Here is a 21,593-nt window from a genome sequence, read left to right on the forward strand (position 1 = left end):
AAAAAAAAAAAAGGAAAAGGAACTGTAGATTGGAATTGTTGGTTAGGGAAGGCTGGGAGTCTGAGTCTTCAGAAAACAGGTAAAAAGTTTAGCTTTCATTGTGGCTTCTAGGCCAGGAGACTATGAGACAGTTGGTAGAGTATGTGCTGGTTGATGACTCAAAGCTTTCCCTTCTCACTTTTTAAAAAACCATTAAAATAAATTCAAGTATAGTTAATTTGCAACACTGTGTTAGTTGCAAAGATGAGTGTGTGTGTGTGTGTGTGTGTGTTTAGCCGCTCAGTCATGTCCTACTTTTTGCAACTCCATGGATGGTAGCCTGCCAGACTCCTCTTTCCTTGGAATTCTCCAGACAAGAATACTGTAGTGGGGTGCCATTTCCTTCTCCAGGGGTTCTGCCCTATCCCAGGATCGAACCCACATCTCTTGCATTGCAGGTAGACTCTTTCAAAGATCAGTTCAGTTCAGTTCAGTCGCTCAGTCATGTCCGACTCTTTGCAACCCCATGAATCACAGCACGCCAGGCCTCCCTGTCCATCACCAACTCCCAGAGTTCACTCAAACTCATGTCCATCAGGTCAGTGATGCCATCCAGCCATCTCATCCTCTGTCGTCCCCTTCTCCTCCTGCCCCCAATCCCTCCCAGCATCAGAGTCTTTTCCAATGAGTCAACTCTTCGCATGAGGTGGCCAAAGTACTGGAGTTTCAGCTTCAATATCAGTCCTTCCAAAGAACACTCGGGACTGATGTCCTTTAGGATGGACTGGTTGGATCCCCTTGCAGTCCAAGGGACTCTCAAAAGTCTTCTCCAACACCACAGTTCAAAAGCATCAATTCTTCAGCGCTCAGCTTTCTTCACAGTCCAACTCTCACATCCATACATGACCACAGGAAAAACCATAACCTTGACTAGACGAACCTTTGTTGGCAAAGTAGTATCTCTGCTTTTGAATATGCTATCTAGGTTGGTCATAACTTTCCTTCCAAGGAGTAAGCGTCTTTTAATTTCATGGCTGCAATCACCATCTGCGGTGATTTTGGAGCCCCCAAAAATAAAGTCTGACACTGTTTCCACTGTTTCCCCATCTATTTCCCATGAAGTGACGGGACCAGATGCCATGATCTTAGTTTTATGAATGTTGAGCTTTAAGCCAACTTTTTCACTCTCCTCTTTCACTTTCATCAAGAGGCTTTTGAGTTCCTCTTCACTTTCTGCCATAAGGGTGGTGTCATTTGCATATCTGAGGTTATTGATATTTCTCCCGGCAATCTTGATTCCAAATTGTGTTTCTTCCAGCCCAGCGTTTCTCATGATGTACTCTGCATATAAGTTAAATAAGCAGGGTGACAATATACAGCCTTGATGTATTCCTTTTCCTATTTGGAACCAGTCTATTGTTCCATGTCCAGTTCTAACTGTTGCTTCCTGACCTGCATACAAATTTCTCAAGAGGCAGGTCAGGTGGTCTGGTATTCCCATCTCTCAGAATTTTCCACAGTTTATTGTGATCCACACAGTCAAAGGCTTTGGCATAGTCAATAAAGCAGAAATAGATGTTTTTCTGGAACTCTCTTGCTTTTTCCATGATCCAGAGGATGTTGGCAATTTGATCTCTGGTTCCTCTCCCTTTTCTAAAACCAGCTTGAACATCTGGAAGTTCACGGTTCACATATTGCTGAAGCCTGGCTTGGAGAATTTTGAGCATTACTTTACTAGCGTGTGAGATGAGTGCAAATGTGTAGTAGTTTGAGCATTCTTTGGCATTGCCTTTCTTTGGGATTGGAATGAAAACTGACTTTTTCCAGTCTTGTGGCCACTGCTGAGTTTTCCAAACTTGCTGGCATATTGAGTGCAGCACTTTCACAGCATCATCTTTCAGGATTTGAAGTAGCTCAACTGGAATTCCATCAACCTCTACTAGCTTTGTTCATAGTGATGCTTCCTAAGGCGCACTTGACTTCACATTCCAGGATGTCTGGCTCTAGCTGAGTGATCACACCATCGTGATTATCTGGGTCATGAAGATCTTTTTTTGTATAGTTCTTCTGTGTATTCTTGCCACTTCTTCTTAATATCTTCTACTTCTGCTAGGTCCATACCATTTCTGTCCTTTATCGAGCCCATCTTTGCATGAAATGTTCCCTTGGTATCTCTAATTTTCTTCAAGAGATCTCTAGTCTTTCCCATTCTGTTGTTTTCCTCTATTTCTTTGCATTGATCACTGAGGAAGGCTTTCTTATCTCTCCTTGCTATTCTTTGGAATTCTGCATTCAGATGCTTATATCTTTCTTTTTCTCCTTTGCTTTTCGCTTCTCTTCTTTTCACAGCTATTTGTAAGGCCTCCTCAGACAGCCATTTTGCTTTTTTGCATTTCTTTTCCATGGGAATGTCTCTCAAAAATGAGAGAGGATGTCAAAGTCCTAGATGAGAGGTGGGCTCTCAGCCCAAGGGAGACATGTGTTCGCTTGGGTCCTCCTCCTTGCCTCAAATTTCCTACAGATGGTCCAGGGCAAGTTAGGATCTGAAACTGAGCTCTACTTAGTAAAAGCGTGGGCAGGAATGTGCTCCTATCTCTCCGTCTTTTGGCAGCTGATGTGAACACTTCCCCAGTAAAACCTCAGACTCTTTTTTCTTAATTATAGAAAAGAGGCATCATAATCTAATTAACCAGGCCAAGGAAGAGAGTCTGAAGTTTAACCCTTCATATTCTAAAGAGACGTTAGATGGATTTGCACAGAGCTGGATAGATGGGGTGTCTTTAAGATAACCTTGAAATGTCTCCCAGGAAGATAAAGAATCCTCAATGGATGTATCTGCCTATCTCCCTGTTTATCATATGCACCGCATCTAAGTAATGGAGGAGAATTTACATTTATATAGTGTTTATTGATGAATTCAGTATCTCTTGTTTACCAGGACCAACTTTCATCCTTAAGAAAGGAAATAGCCACTTCCTTCTTCTTTTTTTTTTTTTTTTCTTTTTTTTTTTCCTTCTTCTTTTCTTCTGTTTTGCTATTAAATACTAGAATCATGAGGCAGAGGAACGGGAGTCCAGATCCAACCTTGGCCACTTACTCGCTGTGTGACCTTGGGCAGATATTTAATTCTCTGTGCCTCAATTATCTTACATGAGAAATGAGAATAATAATTTCTTCCCCATACACTTGGTATAAGAATCAGGTGAAATGCTATATTTAAGTAAAGCTCTATGCTCAGTTCCCGCAGAAATTTACACTCAGTAAATTTAGTTGCTTGTGGTTATACTTAGTTGGCTTTTGAAAGCTGTTCCCATGACCATGTTGAAAAAAGGTCTAGCAGTTTTTTGTTTGTCTTTTGGCTGTGCTGGGTCTTTGTTGCTGCAGGCACGCTTTCTCTAGCCATGGCAAGTGGGGGCTACTTCCTAGTTGTGACGTGCGGGCTTCTCATTACCGTGGCTTCTGTGGTTGCAGAGCACTGGCTCTAGGCGCATGGGCTTCAGTAGTTGTGGTGCTGGGGCTTAGCTGTCCCAAGGCATGTGGGATCTTCCCAGGCCAGGGATTGAACCCATGTCCCCTATATTGGCAGGTGGATTCTTAACCACTGGACCACAAAGGTGAAGTCCAAAAGGTCTAGCAGTTTCTTATAAAGCTAAGCTTCATATAAAGCTAATCACCTTAGCAATTCCACTCCCTAAGCCTTAGTATTTATCCATGAGAGATGAATATACCCACAAAAAGGTTTGTATAAGAATATTTGAAGAAGCTTTATTCATATTAAGCCCAAACTGGAAATAGCCCAAGGGTCCATCAACAGATAAATACTCTGTAGAATACTCATGCCTTGAACTGAATGATCAGTTCAAGTTCAGTTCAATTCAGTTGCTCAGTAGCATCCAACTCTTTGTGACCCCATGGACTGCAGCACACCAGGCTTCAATATCCATCACCATCTCCCCAAGTCCACTCAAACTCATGTCCACTGAGTCGGCAATGCCATCCAACCATCTCATCCTCTGTCGTCCCCTTCTCCTCTCGCCTTCAATCTTTCCCAACATCAGGGTCTTTTCCAATGAGTCAGTTCTTCGCATCAGGTGGCCAAAGTATTGGAGCTTCAGCTTCAGCATCAGTCCATCCAATGAATATTCAGGACTGATTTCCTTTAGGATGGACTGGTTTGATCTCCTTGCAGTCCAAGGGACTCTCAAGAGTCTTCTCCAGCAATAAAAAGGAATAAACTACTGATACATTACAGCCACATTGATGAATCTCAAATATATTATGCTGAACAAAATTAGCCAGACATAAAGTAGTACTTACTCTTTGATTCTATTTATATGAAGTTCTAGAACAGGCAAAACTAATGTTTGGTGGGAAAATATCCTAATGGTGTTTCCCTTGGGCAAGTGGAGGAAGGGATTGACTGGACAGGCATGAGGGGAATTTCTAGAGTGATATTTATATTCTGCATCTTTTTTTGTTGTTGTTATTTTAATTTAAATTTATTTATTTTAATTGGAGGTTAATTACTTTACAATATTGTATTGGTTTTGCTATACATCAACATGAATCTGCCACAGGTATACACGTGTTCCCCATCCCGAACCCCTTCCTTCCTCCCTCCCCATACCATCCCTCTGGATCGTCCCAGAGGGATACCAGCCCCAAGCACCAGTATCATGCATCGAACTTGGACTGGCAATTCATTTCATATATGATATTATACATGTTTCAGTGCCATTCTCCCAAATCATCCCACCCTCTCCCTCTCCCACAGAGTCCAAAAGACTGTTTTATACATCTGTGTCTCTTTTGCTGTCTTGCACACAGGGTTATCGTTACCATCTTTCTAAATTCCATATATATGCATTAGTATACTGTATTGGTGTTTTTCTTTCTGGCTTACTTTACTCTGTATAATAGGCTCCAGTTTCATCCATCTCATTAGAACTGATTCAAATGTATTCTTTTTAATGGCTGAGTAATACTCCATTGTGTATATGTACCACAGCTTTCTTATCCATTCATCTGCTGATGGACATCTAGGTTGCTTCCATGTCCTGGCTATTATAAATAGTGCTGTGATGAACATTGGGGTACACGTGTCTCTTTCCCTTCTGGTTTCCTCAGTGTGTATGCCCAGCAGTGGGATTGCTGGATCATAAGGCAGTTCTATTTCCAGTTTTTTTAAGGAATTTCCACACTGTTCTCCATAGTGGCTGTACTAGTTTGCATTCCCACCAACAGTGTAAGAGGGTTCCCTTTTCTCCACACCCTCTCCAGCATTTATTGCTTGTAGACTTTTGGATCGCAGCCATTCTGACTGGCATGAAATGGTACCTCATTGTGGTTTTGATTTGCATTTCTCTGATAATGAGTGATGTTGAGCATCTTTTCATGTGTTTGTTAGCCATCTGTATGTCTTCTTTGGAGAAATGTCTATTTAGTTCTTTGGCCCATTTTTTGATGGGATTATTTTTCTGGAATTGAGCTGCAGGAGTTGCTTGTATATTTTTGAGATTAGTTGTTTGTCAGTTGCTTCATTTGCTATTATTTTCTCCCATTCTGAAGGCTATCTTTTCACCTTGCTTATAGTTTCTTTTGTTGTGCAGAAGCTTTTAAGTTTAATTAGGTCCCATTTGTTTATTTTCGCTTTTATTTCCAATATTCTGGGAGGTGGGTCATAGAGGATCCTGCTGTGATGTATGTCAGAGAGTGTTTTGCCTATGTTCTCCTCTAGGAGTTTTATAGTTTCTGGTCTTACGTTTAGATCTTTAATCCATTGTGAGTTTATTTTTGTGTATGGTGTTAGAAAGTGTTCTAGTTTCATTCTTTTACAAGTGGTGGTTGACCAGTTTTCCCAGCACCACTTGTTAAAGAGATTGTCTTTTCTCCATTGTATATTCTTGCCTCCTTTGTCAAAGATAAGGTGTCCGTAGGTGCATAGATTTATCTCTGGGCTTTCTATTTTGTTCCATTGATCTATATTTCTGTCTTTGTGCCAGTACCATACTGTCTTGATGACTGTGGCTTTGTAGTAGAGCCTGAAGTCAGGCAGGTTGATTCCTCCAGTTCCATTCTTTCTCAAGATTGCTTTGGCTATTCGAGTTTTTTGTATTTCCATACAAATTGTGAAATTATTTGTTCTAGCTCTGTGAAAAATACTGTTGGTAGCTTAATAGGGATTGCATTGAATCTATAGATTGCTTTGGGTAGTATACTCATTTTCACTATATTGATTCTTCCGATCCATGAACATGGTATATTTCTCCATCTATTAGTGTCCTCTTTGATTTCTTTCACCAGTGTTTTATAGTTTTCTATATATAGGTCTTTAGTTTCTTTAGGTAGATATATTCCTAAGTATTTTATTCTTTTCATTGCAATGGTGAATAGAATTGTTTCCTTAATTTCTCTATTTTCTCATTATTAGTGTATAGGAATGCAAGGGATTTCTGTGTGTTGATTTTATATCCTGCAACTTTACTATATTAATTGATTAGCTCTAGTAATTTTCTGGTGGAGTCTTTAGGGTTTTCTATGTAGAGGATCATGTCATCTGCAAACAGTGAGAGTTTTACTTCTTTTCCAATTTGGATTCCTTTTATTTCTTTTTCTGCTCTGATTGCTGTGGCCAAAACTTCCAAAACTATGTTGAATAATAGTGGTGAAAGTGGGCACCCTTGTCTTGTTCCTGACTTTAGGGGAAATGCTTTCAATTTTTTACCATTGAAGATAATGTTTGCTGTGGGTTTGTCATATATAGCTTTTATTATGTTGAGGTATGTTCCTTCTATTCCTGCTTTCTAGAGAGTTTCTATCATAAATGGATGTTGAATTTTGTCAAAGGCTTTCTCTGCATCTATTGAGATAATCATATGGTTTCATTTTTCAATTTGTTAATGTGGTGTATTACATTGATTGATTTGCAGATATTGAAGAATCCTTGCATCCCTGGGATAAAGCCCACTTGGTCATGGTGTATGATCTTTTTAATGTGTTGTTGGATTCTGATTGCTAGAATTTTGTTAAGGATTTTTGCATCTATGTTCATCAGTGATGTTGGCCTGTAGTTTTCTTTCTTTTTTTTTTTCTTTGTGGCATCTTTGTCAGGTTTTGGTATTAGGGTGATGGTGGCCTCATAGAATGAGTTTGGAAGTTTACCTTCCTCTGCAATTTTCTGGAAGAGTTTGAGTAGGATAGGTGTTAGCTCTTCTCTGAATTTTTGGTAGAATTCAGCTGTGAAGCCATCTGGACCTGGGCTTTTGTTTGCTGGAAGATTTCTGATTACAGTTTCAATTTCTGTGCTTGTGATGGGTCTGTTAAGATTTTCTATTTCTTCCTGGTTCAGTTTTGGAAAGTTGCACTTTTCTAAGAATTTGTCCATTTATTCCACATTGTCCATTTTATTGGTATGTAATTGCTCATAGTAGTCTCTTATGATCCTTTGTATTTCTGTGTTGTCTGTTGTGATCTCTCCATTTTCATTTCTAATTTTATTGATTTGATTTTTCTCCCTTTGTTTCTTGATGAGTCTGGCTAATGGTTTGTCAATTTTATTTATCCTTTCAAAGAACCAGCTTTTGGCTTTGTTGATTTTTGCTATGGTCTCTTTTGTTTCTTTTGCATTTATTTCTGCCCTAATTTTTAAGATTTCTTTCCTTCTACTAACCCTGGGGTTCTTCATTTCTTCCTTTTCTAGTTGCTTTGGGTGTAGAGTTAGGTTATTTATTTGACTTTTTTTCTTGTTTCTTGAGGTATGTCTGTATTGCTATGAACTTTCCCCTTAGCGCTGCTTTTACAGTGTCCCACAGGTTTTGGGTTGTTGTGTTTTCATTTTCATTCATTTCTATGCATATTTTGGTTTCTTTTTTTATTTCTTCTGTGATTTGTTGGTTATTCAGCAGCGTGTTGTTCAGCCTCCATATGTTGGAATTTTTAATAGTTTTTCTCCTGTAATTGAGATATAATCTTACTGCATTGTGGTCAGAAAAGATGCTTGGAATGATTTCAGTTTTTTTCAAGTTACCAAGGCTAGATTTATGGCCCAGGATGTGGTCTATCCTGGTGAAAGTTCCATGTGTGCTTGAGAAAAAGGTGAAATTCATTGTTTTGGGGTGAAATGTCCTATAGATATCAATTAGGTCTAACTGGTCTGTTGTATCATTTAAAGTTTGTGTTTTCTTTTTAATTTTCTGTTTAGTTGATCTATCCATAGGTGTGAGTGGGGTATTGAAGTCTCCCACTATTACTATGTTATTGTTAATTTCCCCTTTCATACTTATTAGCATTTGTCTTACATATTGCAGTGCTCCTATGTTGGGTGCATATATATTTATAATTGTTATCTCTTCTTCTTGGATTGATCCTTTGATCATTATGTAGTGTCCTTCTTTGTCTCTTTTCACAGCCTTTGTTTTAAAGTCTATTTGATCTGATATGAGTATTGCTACTCCTGCTTCCTTTTGGTCTCTATTTGCATGGAATATATTTTTCCAGCTCTTCACTTGCAGTCTATATGTGTCCCCTCTTTTGAGGTGGGTCTCTTGTAGACAACATATATAGGGGTCTTGTTTTTGTATCCATTCAGCCAGTCTTTGTCTTTCAGTTGGGGCATTCAACCCATTTACGTTTAAGGTAATTATTGAAAAGTATGATCCCGTTGCCATTTACTTTATTGTTTTGGGTTCGAGTTTATACACCCTTTTTGTGTTTCCTGTCTAGAGAATCTCCTTTAGCATTTGTTGGAGAGCTGGTTTGGTGGTGCTGAATTCTCTCAGCTTTTGCTTGTCTGTAAAGCTTTTGATTTCTCCTTCATATATGAATGAGATCCTTGCTGGGTACAGTAATCTGGGCTGTAGGTTATTTTCTTTCATCACTTTACGTATGTCTTACCATTCCCTCCTGGCCTGAAGAGTTTCTATTGAAAGATCAGCTGTTATCCTTATGGGAATCCCCTTGTGTGTTATTTGTTGTTTTTCCCCTACTGCTGTTAATATTTCTTCTTTGTGTTTGATCTTTGCTAATTTGATTAATATGTGTCTTGGGGTGTTTCGCCTTGGGTTTATCCTGTTTGGGACTCTCTGGGTTTCTTGGACTTGGGTGATTATTTCCTTCCCCATTTTAGGGAAGTTTTCAATGATTATCTCCTCAAGTATTTTCTTATGGTCTTTCTTCTTGTCTTCTTCTTCTGGGACTCCTATGATTCAAATGCTGGGGCGTTTAACACTGTGCTGGAGGTCTCTGAGATTGTCCTTATTTCTTTTACTTCATTTTTCTTTTTTCCTCTCTGATTCATTTATTTCTACCATTCTATCTTCTAATTCAGTAATCCTATCTTCTGCCTCTGTTATTCTACTATCTGTTGCCTCCAGAGTGTTTTTGATCTCATTTATTGCATTATTCATTATATATTGACTCTTTTTTATTTCTTCTAGGTCCTTGTTAAACCTCTCTTGCATCTTCTCAATCCTTGTCTCCAGGCTATATATCTGTGATTCCATTTTGATTTCAGGATTTTGGATCATTTTCACTGTCATTATTCGGAATTCTTTATCAGGTAGATTCCCTATCTCTTCCTCTTTTGTTTGGTTTGGTGGGCATTTATCCTGTTCCTTTACCTGCTGGGTATTCCTCTGTCTCTTCATCTTGTTTATATTGCTGAGTTTGGGGTGGCCTTTCTGTATTCTGGCAGTTTGTGGATTTCTCTTTATTGTGGAGTTTCCTTGCTGTGGGTGGGGTTGTACAGGTGGCTTGTCAAGGTTTCTTGGTTAGGGAAGCTTGTGTCGGTGTTCTGGTGGGTGGAGCTGGATTTCTTCTCTCTGGAGTGCAATGAAGTGTCCAGTAATGAGTTATGAGATGTCAATGATTTTGAAGTAACTTTGGGTAGCCTGTATACTGGAGCTCAGGGCTGTGTTCCTGTGCTGCTGGAGAATTTGCATAGTATGTCTTGCTCTGGAACTTGTTGGCCCTTGGGTGGTGCTTGGTTTCAGTGTAGGTATGGAGGCGTTTGATGAGCTCCTGTCAATTAGTGTTCCCTGGAGTCAGGAGTTCTCTGGTGTTCTCAGGGTTTGGACTTAAGCCTCCTGCTTCTGGTTTTCGGTCTTATTTTTACAGTAGTCTCAAGACTTCTCCTTCTACACAGCACCGTTGATAAAACATCTAGGTTAAAGATGAAAAGTTTATCCACAGTGAGGGACACCCAGAGAGGTTCACAGAGTTACATGGAGAAGAGAAGAGGGAGGAGGGAGTTAGAGGTGACCCGAATGAGATGAGGTGGAGTCAATAGAGGAGAGAGCAAGCTAGCCAGTAATCACTTCCTTACGTGCACTCCACAACTAGACCACTCAGAGATGTTCATGGAGTTATACAGAGAAGAGAAGAGGGAGAAAGGAGACAGAGGTGGCCAGGAGAATAAAAGGGGGAATCAAAAGGAGAGAGACAGATCCAGCCAGTAATCAGTTCCCTAAGTGTTCTTCACCGTCTGCAACACACAGAGATTCACAGAGTTGGGTAAAGAAGAGAAGGGGGTAGGGAGGAGACAGAGGCGACCTGGTGGAGAAAAAGGAGAGCCCCAAGGGGAAGAGAGCAGTCAAGCCGGTAATCTCTCTCCCAAGTAAAAATGGGTACTGAAGATTGGGTTCTTAAGGGTACAAAATTGATAAGAAATACCAAAAAGCACAGATTAAAAATATAGAGTAGAGTTTGGAATTTCAAAAATACAATATTAAAGAAAAGAAGGAAAAAAAAAATAAAGAAAAAAAAAGTCACAAAAATTATGTAAAATATATATATATGAAGTTTGCTTTTAAAAAATAGGGTCTTTTTTTTTGCAAAGTAATAGTAGATTATAAAAGTGAAAATTAAAAGAGTAATAGAGGACTTAAAATTTAAAAAAAAAATTTTTTTTAAAGAATGATGGTAAAAATAGTAAAAATATATCTAGGACTTTCTCTGGTGTTGTTGTGGGTATTGTGGGGTCAGTTCATTTTCGGATAGTTCCTTGGTCTGGCTTATATTTCTCAAGATCTATAGGCCCCTTCGCATGTAGTCGGTACTAACGACAGGGTTTTAATCTATTGCACCTGTCACTTTCAAGGCGGTTCCCTCTGTTTTAGCTTCTTCTGTTTGCTGGTCTCTTCAGTGTCTGATTTCCACCCTGACACAAAGTGGGCTGTGGTGGACACTTTCTTTTAGGCTCACTTGTTCAGTCGCGCTGTGGGGAGGGAGGGACGCTGCAAACAAATAACACTGGCGTGTGCTTGCAATGCCTCAGCCACACTGGGCCTGCCCCCACTCACAGCACGTGTGCCCTCCCTGCCCACACTGCTCAGGCTCCAGGTTGCTCCGCTGGGAACCATCTGAGGCTGGCCCTGGGCTGCATGCACCTCCCAGGTCTAAGCCGCTCAGGTTCAGGCACTCGGATAGTCCTCAGAGGTGCAGACTCAGTTGGGCCTGCGTTTTGTGCCCTTTCCAGGTCCAAGCAGCTCAGGTGATGAGGTGTTTGGAGAGCATGATCGCTGTGACTTATCGCCTCCCCCATCCCTGCTGCTCAGTTTTCTGGGTGTACAACCGGTGCAACTTCTCAGGCGGATGTTGACTGTCCAGAACCCCAAGAAGTCTTAGTTAGCAAAGAAGCCTGCTTGCAATTTGGTAGATAATGTCTCTCTGGGGCTGCGATTGCCCCCTTCCAGCTCTGGCTGCCTGTCACTGGACTGGGACGGTCTGCAGCCAGCTATCTCTCTGTTCAGTCCTTTGTTTTGTGCGCGGGCCTGGCAGTGTCTTAGGTTAGGGCTGGCTTTGCGCGTGGTAGCTATCCAGCAGTCTGGTTTGCTAGCCCAAGTTAATTCCCTCAGATTGCCTTCGGGGCATTCAGGCCCAGTCCTTACTCTAAGCAATGCAGCCCTTGCCTCCCTGCCCAGCCCCTGCTTGCTAGTGGAGGGTGCAGGCGTCTGCGCTGCTTCTCCGCTGGGGGAGTTACCTGTTGGGCTTGTAATCTGTGGGTTTTAATTATTTATTTATTTTTCCTGCCTGTTATGTTGCCCTCTGTGCTTCCAAGGCTCGCCACAGACTCGGCAGTGAGAGTGTGTCCTGGTGTTTGGAAACTTCTCTCATTTTAAGACTCCCTTCCTGGGATGGAGCTCCGTCCCTACCTCTGTTGTCTCTATTTTTTGTCTTTTATATTTTTTCCTACCCCCTTTCGAATACAATGGGCTGCTTTTCTGGGTGCCTGATGTCCTCTGCCAGCATTCAAAAGTTGTTTTGTGGAATTTACTCAGCGTTTAAATGTTCTTTTGATGAATTTGTGGGGGAGAAAGTAGTCTCCCCGTCCTATTCCTCTGCCATCTTAGGACCACCCCACTATGTTCTGCATCTTGATATGGGTTTGGGTTACACAGGCTTTGAATTTGCCAAAGTTATTTGAATGTATATGCTTAAGTCTTGTGTGTTACATTGTATTCAAATTTTATTTCAGTATATTCTTAAAAAGAATTGTAAACAAATATTGAATTCTCACTGATGCTGAAATATATAGGGAGATGTGTCCCACTGTCTGCAATTTTATTTTTTAATTAATTAATTAATTTTAATTGGAAGCTAATTACTTTACAATATTGTGGTGGTTTTTGCCATACATCGACATGTATCAGCCACTGGTGTACATGTGTCCCCCCAACCTGAACCCCCCTCCCACCTCCCTTGTCTGCAATTTTAAAATGCATCAAAAAAATAAATAAATAACATATTAATGGATAGGTGGATAAAAGGATGAAAAAAGAATTGAATAGGTATATAATAAGCATGTACATAGTAAAATGTTAACTGAAGAACCTAGGTAGGGAATATAGGTGTTCACTATAAAGTTCTTCCAATTTTTCTGCATGTTTGAAAATTTTCATAATAAAATGTTGGCAAAAATCTGCTTCCTCATTTACCAAGTTTCCTTAGCATTAAGTATTGAATAGGGGCTTCTCTGGTGGCTCAGTGGTAAACCAGTCTTCTTGCATTCTACCTCCTGCATAGCTCTCAGATCCTAACTTCTCTCCATTCCCTCTGCCACTGTTTCAGTTCTGGTCAAATCATCTGTCTGGATTACTGTTCCCAGAAGCAGCTTCTTGCTTCCGGCCTTGTTTCACTCCATTGTCTTTCTCCAAATTGTATTGTGTGCTCTTTTATTTATTATTATTTTTAAAAAATACTTATTTATTTTCTTTATCTGGTTGGGCTAGATCCTCTTTGTGGCCTGTGGGATCTCATTCCCTAACCAGGGATTGAACCTGGGCCCCCTGCATTGAGAGCACGGCATCTTAGCCACTGGAGCACCAGGGAAATCCCCGTGCTCTTTTAATTACACAAATCTGATCAGGTCCCTTTCCCCTGAAAAGTTTTCAATGTTGTCCCATTGCCCTCTAGATAAAGTCCACATTCTTTAACCCTTATCAAGGATCTTTAGGGTCTGGACCCTGATTAGAGTTTCAATCCCATCCCTGGTCATTCACTCTCCTTTTTCCCTTTTTCTCTCCACTAGGTATTGGAATGAATAGTCAATAGGTATTAGAATGAATGAGTTTCTTTGTGCCTCAATTTTCTCATCTATAAGATGGAGACATCTGCTTCTCTTGCAATTATGATAATCAGAACTAATATCTGTGTCATGCCTGCTGCATTGCTGGGTGCATAGTAGGCACTTGATAAATGGTAATTTTTAAACTAATGGTAACTTTTGTTAAAATATGACCAATATTCTAAGAAATGATGTCTAAACTCAAGTGATGTAAAATAATGATTCAAACATTGTATTTCTAAGTTTGGTCCTGTCATTTATTGAATACTTTTTTTCATATTTATTTATTTGGTTTGGCTGTGCTGGGTCCTCATTGCTGTGGGCAGGCTTTCTCTGGTTGCAGTGAGTCGGGGCTACTCTCTAGTTGCAGCATGTGGGCTCAGTAATTGTGGTGCACGGGCTTAGTTATCCTGAGGCATGTGGGATCGTCCCTGACCAGTGATTGAACCCATGTTCCCTTTTCCCTGGGAAGCCCATAGTTGGAAGGGAGAAAGAAGTTTTTTAGTTTTGGGTTCATTTGTTGGTTTTAAGAAGGTAAATTGTTAGCATGAAATGCAGGAGGCCCTGGTTGGATTCCTGGGTCAGGAAGATCCACTGGATAAGGGATAGGCTACCCACTCCAGTATTCTTGGGCTTCCCTTGTGGCTCAGCTGGTAAAGCATCCGCCTTGCAATGTGGGAGACCTGAGTTTGATCCCTGGGTCAGGAACATCCCCTGGAGAAGGGAAAGGCCACCCACTCCAGGATTCTGGCAAAGAGTCGGACGTGACTTTCACTTCACTTCATTTGTTGGTTTTAAGAAGGTAAAATGTTAGCATGTTAAAATGAGCCAGTAAACAGGAAAAAATGTACCTCCCTCATTATTAACAAGAGGTTAAGAATGTTTGGAATGCTCAGGACAGCCCTGGTTTATACCTGCTGTCCCATTGTAATGGTTAACAGTACCTCTTTCACGCTTCACACTGTGACAATGTGGGAGATAACTTTTATGGTCAACCTAGACAAGGGGGAAGCCCAGGATGGGTACAGATTTGGCTAATGTTGAAAGTGAAAGAGTTGGGCCCAAAAAATGAAAAAAGTTTTCATCTGTGTGTGTGTAGTTTTTTTTTTTTTTTTTAACCCCTCCTGAGAGAGTACTCATCTAGTGGTTTCTACTTCCTTTGTGTACTAGGGAAGGAATGTCCCAGTCCTAGGGAGATGTGAAACCATTTATCTCAGACAGGGACTCAAGCCCAGCCAAAACCCAGTTTAGGACTTGAACCCAGTAGCTGGGACTCAGACTCAGCCAAAACCCTGCTTGGGACTTGACCCCAGTCAAAACCCAGTTTGGGACTTGAACCCACATGGCTGGGACTTGAACCCAGCCAAAACCCATGGTACCTGGTTTTAGGGCCTAATAAAGCTCAGGTTCTTGATGTCTCATCACAGAAAGAATTCAGTGAGAGACAAAGTGGTAGGCAAGAAAATGATTTATTCAGATTTAGAGAGAAGCACACTCCACAGACAGAGTGTGGGCAATCGCAGAGGGCAAGTGCAGCCGTGTGGCCTGGTTAGTTTTTACAGGCTGGGTAATTTCATATGCTAATGAGTGGGAGGATTATTCCAACTATTTTTGGGAAAAGGTGGAGATTTCCAGGATTTGGGCCACTGCCCACTCCTTAGTCTTTTGACAGTGCATGGAACTGTCAAGGCACCTCTGGGTCTGTCATTTCACTTGTTGATTGACGATCAAGGTCTGGTCTTGTCTGCCATCTTGGTCCCATTTGGTTCTAACTGGCCTATGTTGTGTCCTTCAGTTCAGCTCATTCACTCAGTTGTGTCCAACTCTTTGTGACCCAATGGACTGCAGCATCCCAGGCTTCCCTGTCCATCACCAACTTCTAGAGCTTGCTTAAACTCATGTCCATCGAGGTGCCATCCAACCATTTCATTCTCTGTCATCCCCTTCTCCTGCCCTCAATCTTTCCCAGCATCAGGGTCTTTTCTAATGAGTCAGTTCTTTGCATCAGGTGGTCAAAGTATTGGAGCTTCAGCTTCAGCGTCAGTCCTTCCAATGAATATTCAGGACTAATTTCCTTTAACACTGATTGGTTTGACCACCTTGCAGTCCAAGGGACTTTCAAGAGTCTATTCCAACACCACAGTTCAAAAGCATCAATTCTTTGGCACTCAGCTTTTTTTATGGTCCAACTCTCATATCCATACATGACTACTGGAAAAACCATAGGTTTGACTAGATGGACCTTTGTCGGCAAAGTAATGTCTCTGCTTTTTAATATGCTGTCTAGGTTGGTTGTAGCTTTTCTTTCAAGGAACGTCTTTTAATTTCATGGCTGCAATCACCATCTGCAGTAATTTTGGAGCCCAAGAAAATAAAGTCTCTCACTGTTTCCATTGTTTCCCCATCTATTTGCCATCAAGTGATGGACTATGTCATTCTTTCAAAAACTGTGCCCTACCCCTTTCCCTGCTGTTACAGATGGAGAAGAAGCCAGAAAGAGAGATGGATTCAGACAGTTTATGACAGGAATGAGAGGAGAAACTGGCCAAAGTCAAGTGGCATCTCTAAGGTCACCAACCTGGTGGCATGGTCAGAATTCAAAACCAGGCCTGCCCAGCTCTCAAGTTAACTCCAGAGATAATTTGCGCTCTTTCTACAATACCAGTCTCCCGTCCTCATTAGAGTGTATCTATCATGTCTCCTATCAGCCCTCTATTGTATGTTCAGGCCACTCTCTGAGCAAGGGTGCCTTTCTCCTCTCCCCATCACAACCATCACCACCATTCTGGAAGACTTTCCAAGCACAAGTAAATGAAATAAACATTAGGCATCCTCTTCTTGGCATCTCTTCTAAAAGAAAAGATTTGGTGGGAAATTACTTGGAAATTTTGTCAAAACTGCAGTTTGGATTATGCCAAAATATCACCATGTTGTTCCTTCTGTGTCTTGTTACTCATTTGTTTGTTGTTGGTGTTTTCTTTTTCTTCTTCTTCTTCTTTTTTTTAAATAGCTTTGAGCAACTACCAGGTGTCAGGCACTGTCCTCAGGAACTCAGGAACCAAAAAAAAGATAAGATCCTAGCCCTCAAGGCATGATCAGGCTAATAACAACAAAAAAGGTAATCACAATACAGGCTGAGAAGCAATGCAGAAGTACATACCAGATACCAGTGATAACACAAGAATAAGAATAAACTCTGCTTGGGAGCACTAGGGAACCTTCTCTGAAAGGGTTAAATATACTAGGCATCCTGAAAAAGGAAGACCAGTTGACAAAAGAGGAGGGCACTCTGGGCCAAGGCCTTGAGTTAGGGGTGGACCAGCATGGCTTGTGTAGGAACTCCAAGTAGGATGCTGGAGCTTGCTCATGGTACTAATAATAACCACCATCTGTTACATAACTTAGTATATTCACATTCACAACAACCCTAGAAAGTACTTCATTAATCTCCCCATTATACAGATGAGTAAATTGAGGCTGGGAGATTAGTAACTTGCCCAAAATCATGTAGCTAGGAAATAGTATCAGCTGGCCTTGAACTCTGGACTCTAGGATTGTTCCTCTATAAAACAAGTTCAGAAAAATAAGAGGGAGAACAGCAGGAAAGGAGCTATTTGAAGGTTAGATTCTTTCATCTGCATTGCATTACAAGGGTTTTCATTTAAACTCTAATAAAGTAAGGGAAATTCTAATGAGTAATGAAACTTTTAAAAGAGTAAGGCAATGGCAACGTGACAGTATGCTAAAGAGGTTTTACTTTTTTCTAAAGGTAAAGATATTAAAGGGTTTTACACACATTTACGGAGAAAGCAATGGCACCTCACTCCAGTACTTTTGCCTGGAAAATCCCATGGACAGAGGAGCCTGGTAGGCTGCAGCCCATGGGGTCACAAAGAGTCGTACACGACTGAGCGACTTCACTTTCACTTTCATGCATTGGAGAAGGAAATGGCAACCCACTCCAGTTTTCTTGCCTGGAGAATCCCAGGGACGGGGGAGCCTGGTGGGCTGCCGTCTATGGGGTCGTACAGAGTCGGACACGACTGAAGTGACTTAGCGATTAGCGACACACATTTAAGGATTTAAGCATAAATAATCAAAAGTAATGGACTTCCCTGGTGGTCCAGTGGACAAGAATCTGCCTGCCAATGCAGGAGAAGTCAATGAAGAGAACACGGGTTCTATCCTTGGTCCAGGATGATTCCACATACAGCGGAGCAACTAAGCCCGTGTGCCACAACTACTGAAGCCTGCTCACTCTAAAGCCTCTGCTCTACAATAAAAGAAGCCACCACAATGAGAAGCCCATACACCACAATGAAGAGTAGCACCTGCCCACCGCAACTAGAGAAAGCCCTTGCTCAGCAACGAAGACCCAGCACCGCCATAAATTAATTTTTTAAAGTAGTTGCATCAAGCATTCCATGAAGTATAACAGTAAGTGGGAGGGAGAATAATATGTTAGTTAATGAAAAGATGGAGAGAATGTAGAGAAAAGGAAACCCTCTTGCACTGTTTTTGGGAATGTAAATTAACAGAGCCACTATGGAAAACAGTATGGAGATTCCTTTAAAAACTAGGAATAAAACCACCATATGACCCAAGAATCCCACTACTAGGCATATACCCTGAGGAAACCAAAGTTGAAAAGGACACATGTACCCCCAGTGTTCATTGCAGCACTATTTACAATAGCTAGAACATGGAAGCAGCCTAGATGTCCATCGACAGATGAATGGATAAAGAAATTGTGGTACATACACACAATGGGATATGACTCAGCCATTAAAAGGAACACATTTGAGTCAGTTCTGTTGAGGCGGATGAACCTAGAGCCTATTATACAGAGTGAAGTAAGTCAGAAAGAGAAAAACAAATATCACATACTAACACATATATATGGAACCTCGAAAGATGGTACTGATGAAATTATTTTCAGGGAGACACAGACATAGAGAACAGACTTATGGACACAGGGGTGGGGAGAAGGAAGGAGAGGGTGGGATGTATGGAGAGAGTAACATGGAAATTTACATTACGCTATGTAAAATAGATAGCCAGTGGAAATTTGCTGTATGACTCAGGGAACTCAAACTGGGGCTCTGTAGCAACCTAGAGGGGTGGGAGGTGGGAGTTGGGAGGGAGGTTCAAGGAGGGGATATATACATACCTATGGCTAACTCGTGTTGATGCTTGGCAGAAACCAACACAATTCTGTAAAACATTTATCCTTCAATTAAAATATTAATTAATTTTTTAAAAAGTAGTTGCATCAAGCACTCAGTGAATTATAACAGTAAGAGAATAATCTGTTAGTTCACTAAAAGATGGAGTCTCCACATGTGCAACACTGTGCCAGGTAGGATGGGAAAAAGCTTCACCTTTTCCAAAGCCTTAGTATATTTTGCTCCATAAGTATCACTGAGACTGTGCACTTACCTTTAGAAAGAGACTTGAGCTTCTTGGAGGAAGCTGACATTGCAATTAGCCTGCTTACAGAATAACAGCAAGTAGAAGCTGACTAAAGAAACATGCAACTTTTGATTTTAAGTGACTTATAATCCAAATCATCAATTCTGTTCCCTGGTCTCAGTATCAACTTTTTTTTCCTCTCTAGGGTTTTTGGTTTTTTTTTTTTTAATTTAAATATAGTTGATATTCAGGCTTCCCTGGTGGCTCAGTGGTAAAGAATCCACCTGCCAATGCATGAGATGCGAGTTGGATCCCTGGGTCAGAAAGATCCCCTAGAGAAGGAAATGGCAACCCATTGCAGTATTATTGCCTGGGAAATCCCATGGGCAGAGGAGCCTGGTGGATTACAGTCCATGGGGTCTCAAAGAGTTGGATACAACTTAGCGACTGAAAAAAAAAAAAGTTGATTGTTTTTAAAAGTGTTGTGTTAGTTTCTGCTGTACAGCAAAGTGACTCAGTTATACATACATACATATATATATATATATATATATATATATACACACACACACATTCTTTTTTATATTCTTTGCCATTATGGTTTATCATAGGATTTTGATTACAGTTCTCTGTGCTATATAGTAGGACCTTATTGTTTAGCGCTAGCAATTTTCTGTCCAGAGTCCTTGATATATTGTAACACCACCTCTTGCTCTTTACTCTTTTTGTAGCAAACATCTCGGAGAAAAAGAGGAGTTGCAGTCACACTAGGTTTGTGGTGATGTCATAAGCAGGAAAAGTATGGAATCTGTAACTGAGGCAATAGGAAGGAGTGGTCTGATCCTAGGGTTAAAGGTAGAGGAGAAGAGAGCACAGGATCAAAGGTCAAATTCTAAGCACTGCAAGAAGTCTGGAGACCTGTTACACTATGCACACATGCATGTAGTCACTCTGTCGTGTCTGACTCTTTGTGACCCCATGGACTGTAGACCTCCAGGCTCCTCTGTTCACGGAGTTTTCCAGGCAAAAGTGCTGGAGTGGGTTGCCATTTCCTTCTGTACAGTATCTTCCCAACCCAGGGATCAAACCCACGTCTCCCACGTCTCCCTCATTGGCAGGTGGATTCTTTACCACTGAGCCACATGCCCCTTAACTGGCATTCAGACAAAGACCACTCCCCAAGATGTGAGTAGGTACTGAATGAAAAGATTCGGTACTCATGGGGAAATGCTCAGTTAAACTAAACAGATACTTGTTTATTTTTGTTTATCGCTACAATATTTCTCAGGGCTTTTAAAATGCTAGCATGAAGCCAGTTTTCTTACACATCATCTGTTAATCTTTCTAGAACTCTGTTCACTGAAAAACTTGGGGACAGTGCTTCTCAAAGTGCAATCTGCAGAATCCCCTAAACTCTCACAGATCCTCCAGGAGATAAACAACAAACAAACAAACAAAAACTGGAGACAAAGCGTTTAAAGCTATTATAAGTAATCTGATTGCCACAATATCCAAGGCCATGATCAGAGGGCTTGTTGTATAGGGTACAGAACAGTGTGGGTGTTGCAGGTTGCAGGGCAGGTGGCATAGGGTGTTAGCCTTGTCCTAGTCACGTGCAGCAGAATCACATATAGATTGCACAGCAGAGTTTGCTGATCACTGGTTTAAGAAACACTGATGAGCCCAATCTCTGTTGTACACACTGGGTGTTGACACCAAGAGACATAAAGTGACTTGTTCAAGGTCATGAGGGTCAGTAGCAAAGGGCTGACTCTAAGGATTGCCCATCAGGGGAGCCAGATGGAAGGAAAAATTAAAAAATAGAAGAAAAATGTCACTTGAAAATGATTTCATGACAGTGGTTCTGATTTTTAAGTGGCATTTATCTAGCAGGTCTCCATGCAGCCCCTCCCAGGATCCCTACAAAGAAGATGAAAATTCAGTCAGCTAGACAAAGCTGAAATCTGCTAAGACCCTCCATGATAAGCAGGACTGAGGAAATTCAGTCTTGAAATAGTTCATACCTGGAAACAGTGGGAGAACAGGGTGTAGCTCCTTCCTTTGTCTGGCATTGACCCAGACTCAGGAGTAGGCAGGTAACAAATGAGTGAAGCTGGCCAAGCGAGAGGTAGGAGGCGGTGAGCAGGGACTGCAGCCAACCAGAGAGAAGGTGACCTTGTCCACAGGCACCTCTGCTCCTCAGCTCTAGCCAGCTGCCGCCATGAGAAATGCAGGCCTAGCTTTGTCACATCTTTTTTAATATATTATTTTCACCTTTGACTTTTTGTTTTGAGATACTTACAGATGCACAGGTAGCTGTAAGAAGTGTTAGCCACCAGGGTTCTTGGCCTCCTTAATCAATAGAAATTGATAGGAGGCCAGATAAGAAATTCAGACAAGGCTTTACAGGGACCCCTGCTCAGCAGGAGGGAGCCAAAACAAATAACTGGTTTCCTTGTTCACTCCCTAAGGAGGGGCGAGCTGGTTCCTTATATGGGATAAGGGTAAGGGTGGGTCCAGGGGTGGGGCCTGAGGGGGTGGCTCAGGTGGTTTGCCTTGGTGTTATGTGGGTTTTGGGTCTTTTTGTATCTTCATAATTTGCCCCAACTGCACATGCAGTTATTTTTAATCCCTTATAGTT

This window comes from Bos indicus, chromosome 15, assembly GCF_029378745.1.
Source record: "Bos indicus isolate NIAB-ARS_2022 breed Sahiwal x Tharparkar chromosome 15, NIAB-ARS_B.indTharparkar_mat_pri_1.0, whole genome shotgun sequence".
NCBI classification, from domain to species: Eukaryota; Metazoa; Chordata; class Mammalia; order Artiodactyla; family Bovidae; genus Bos; species Bos indicus.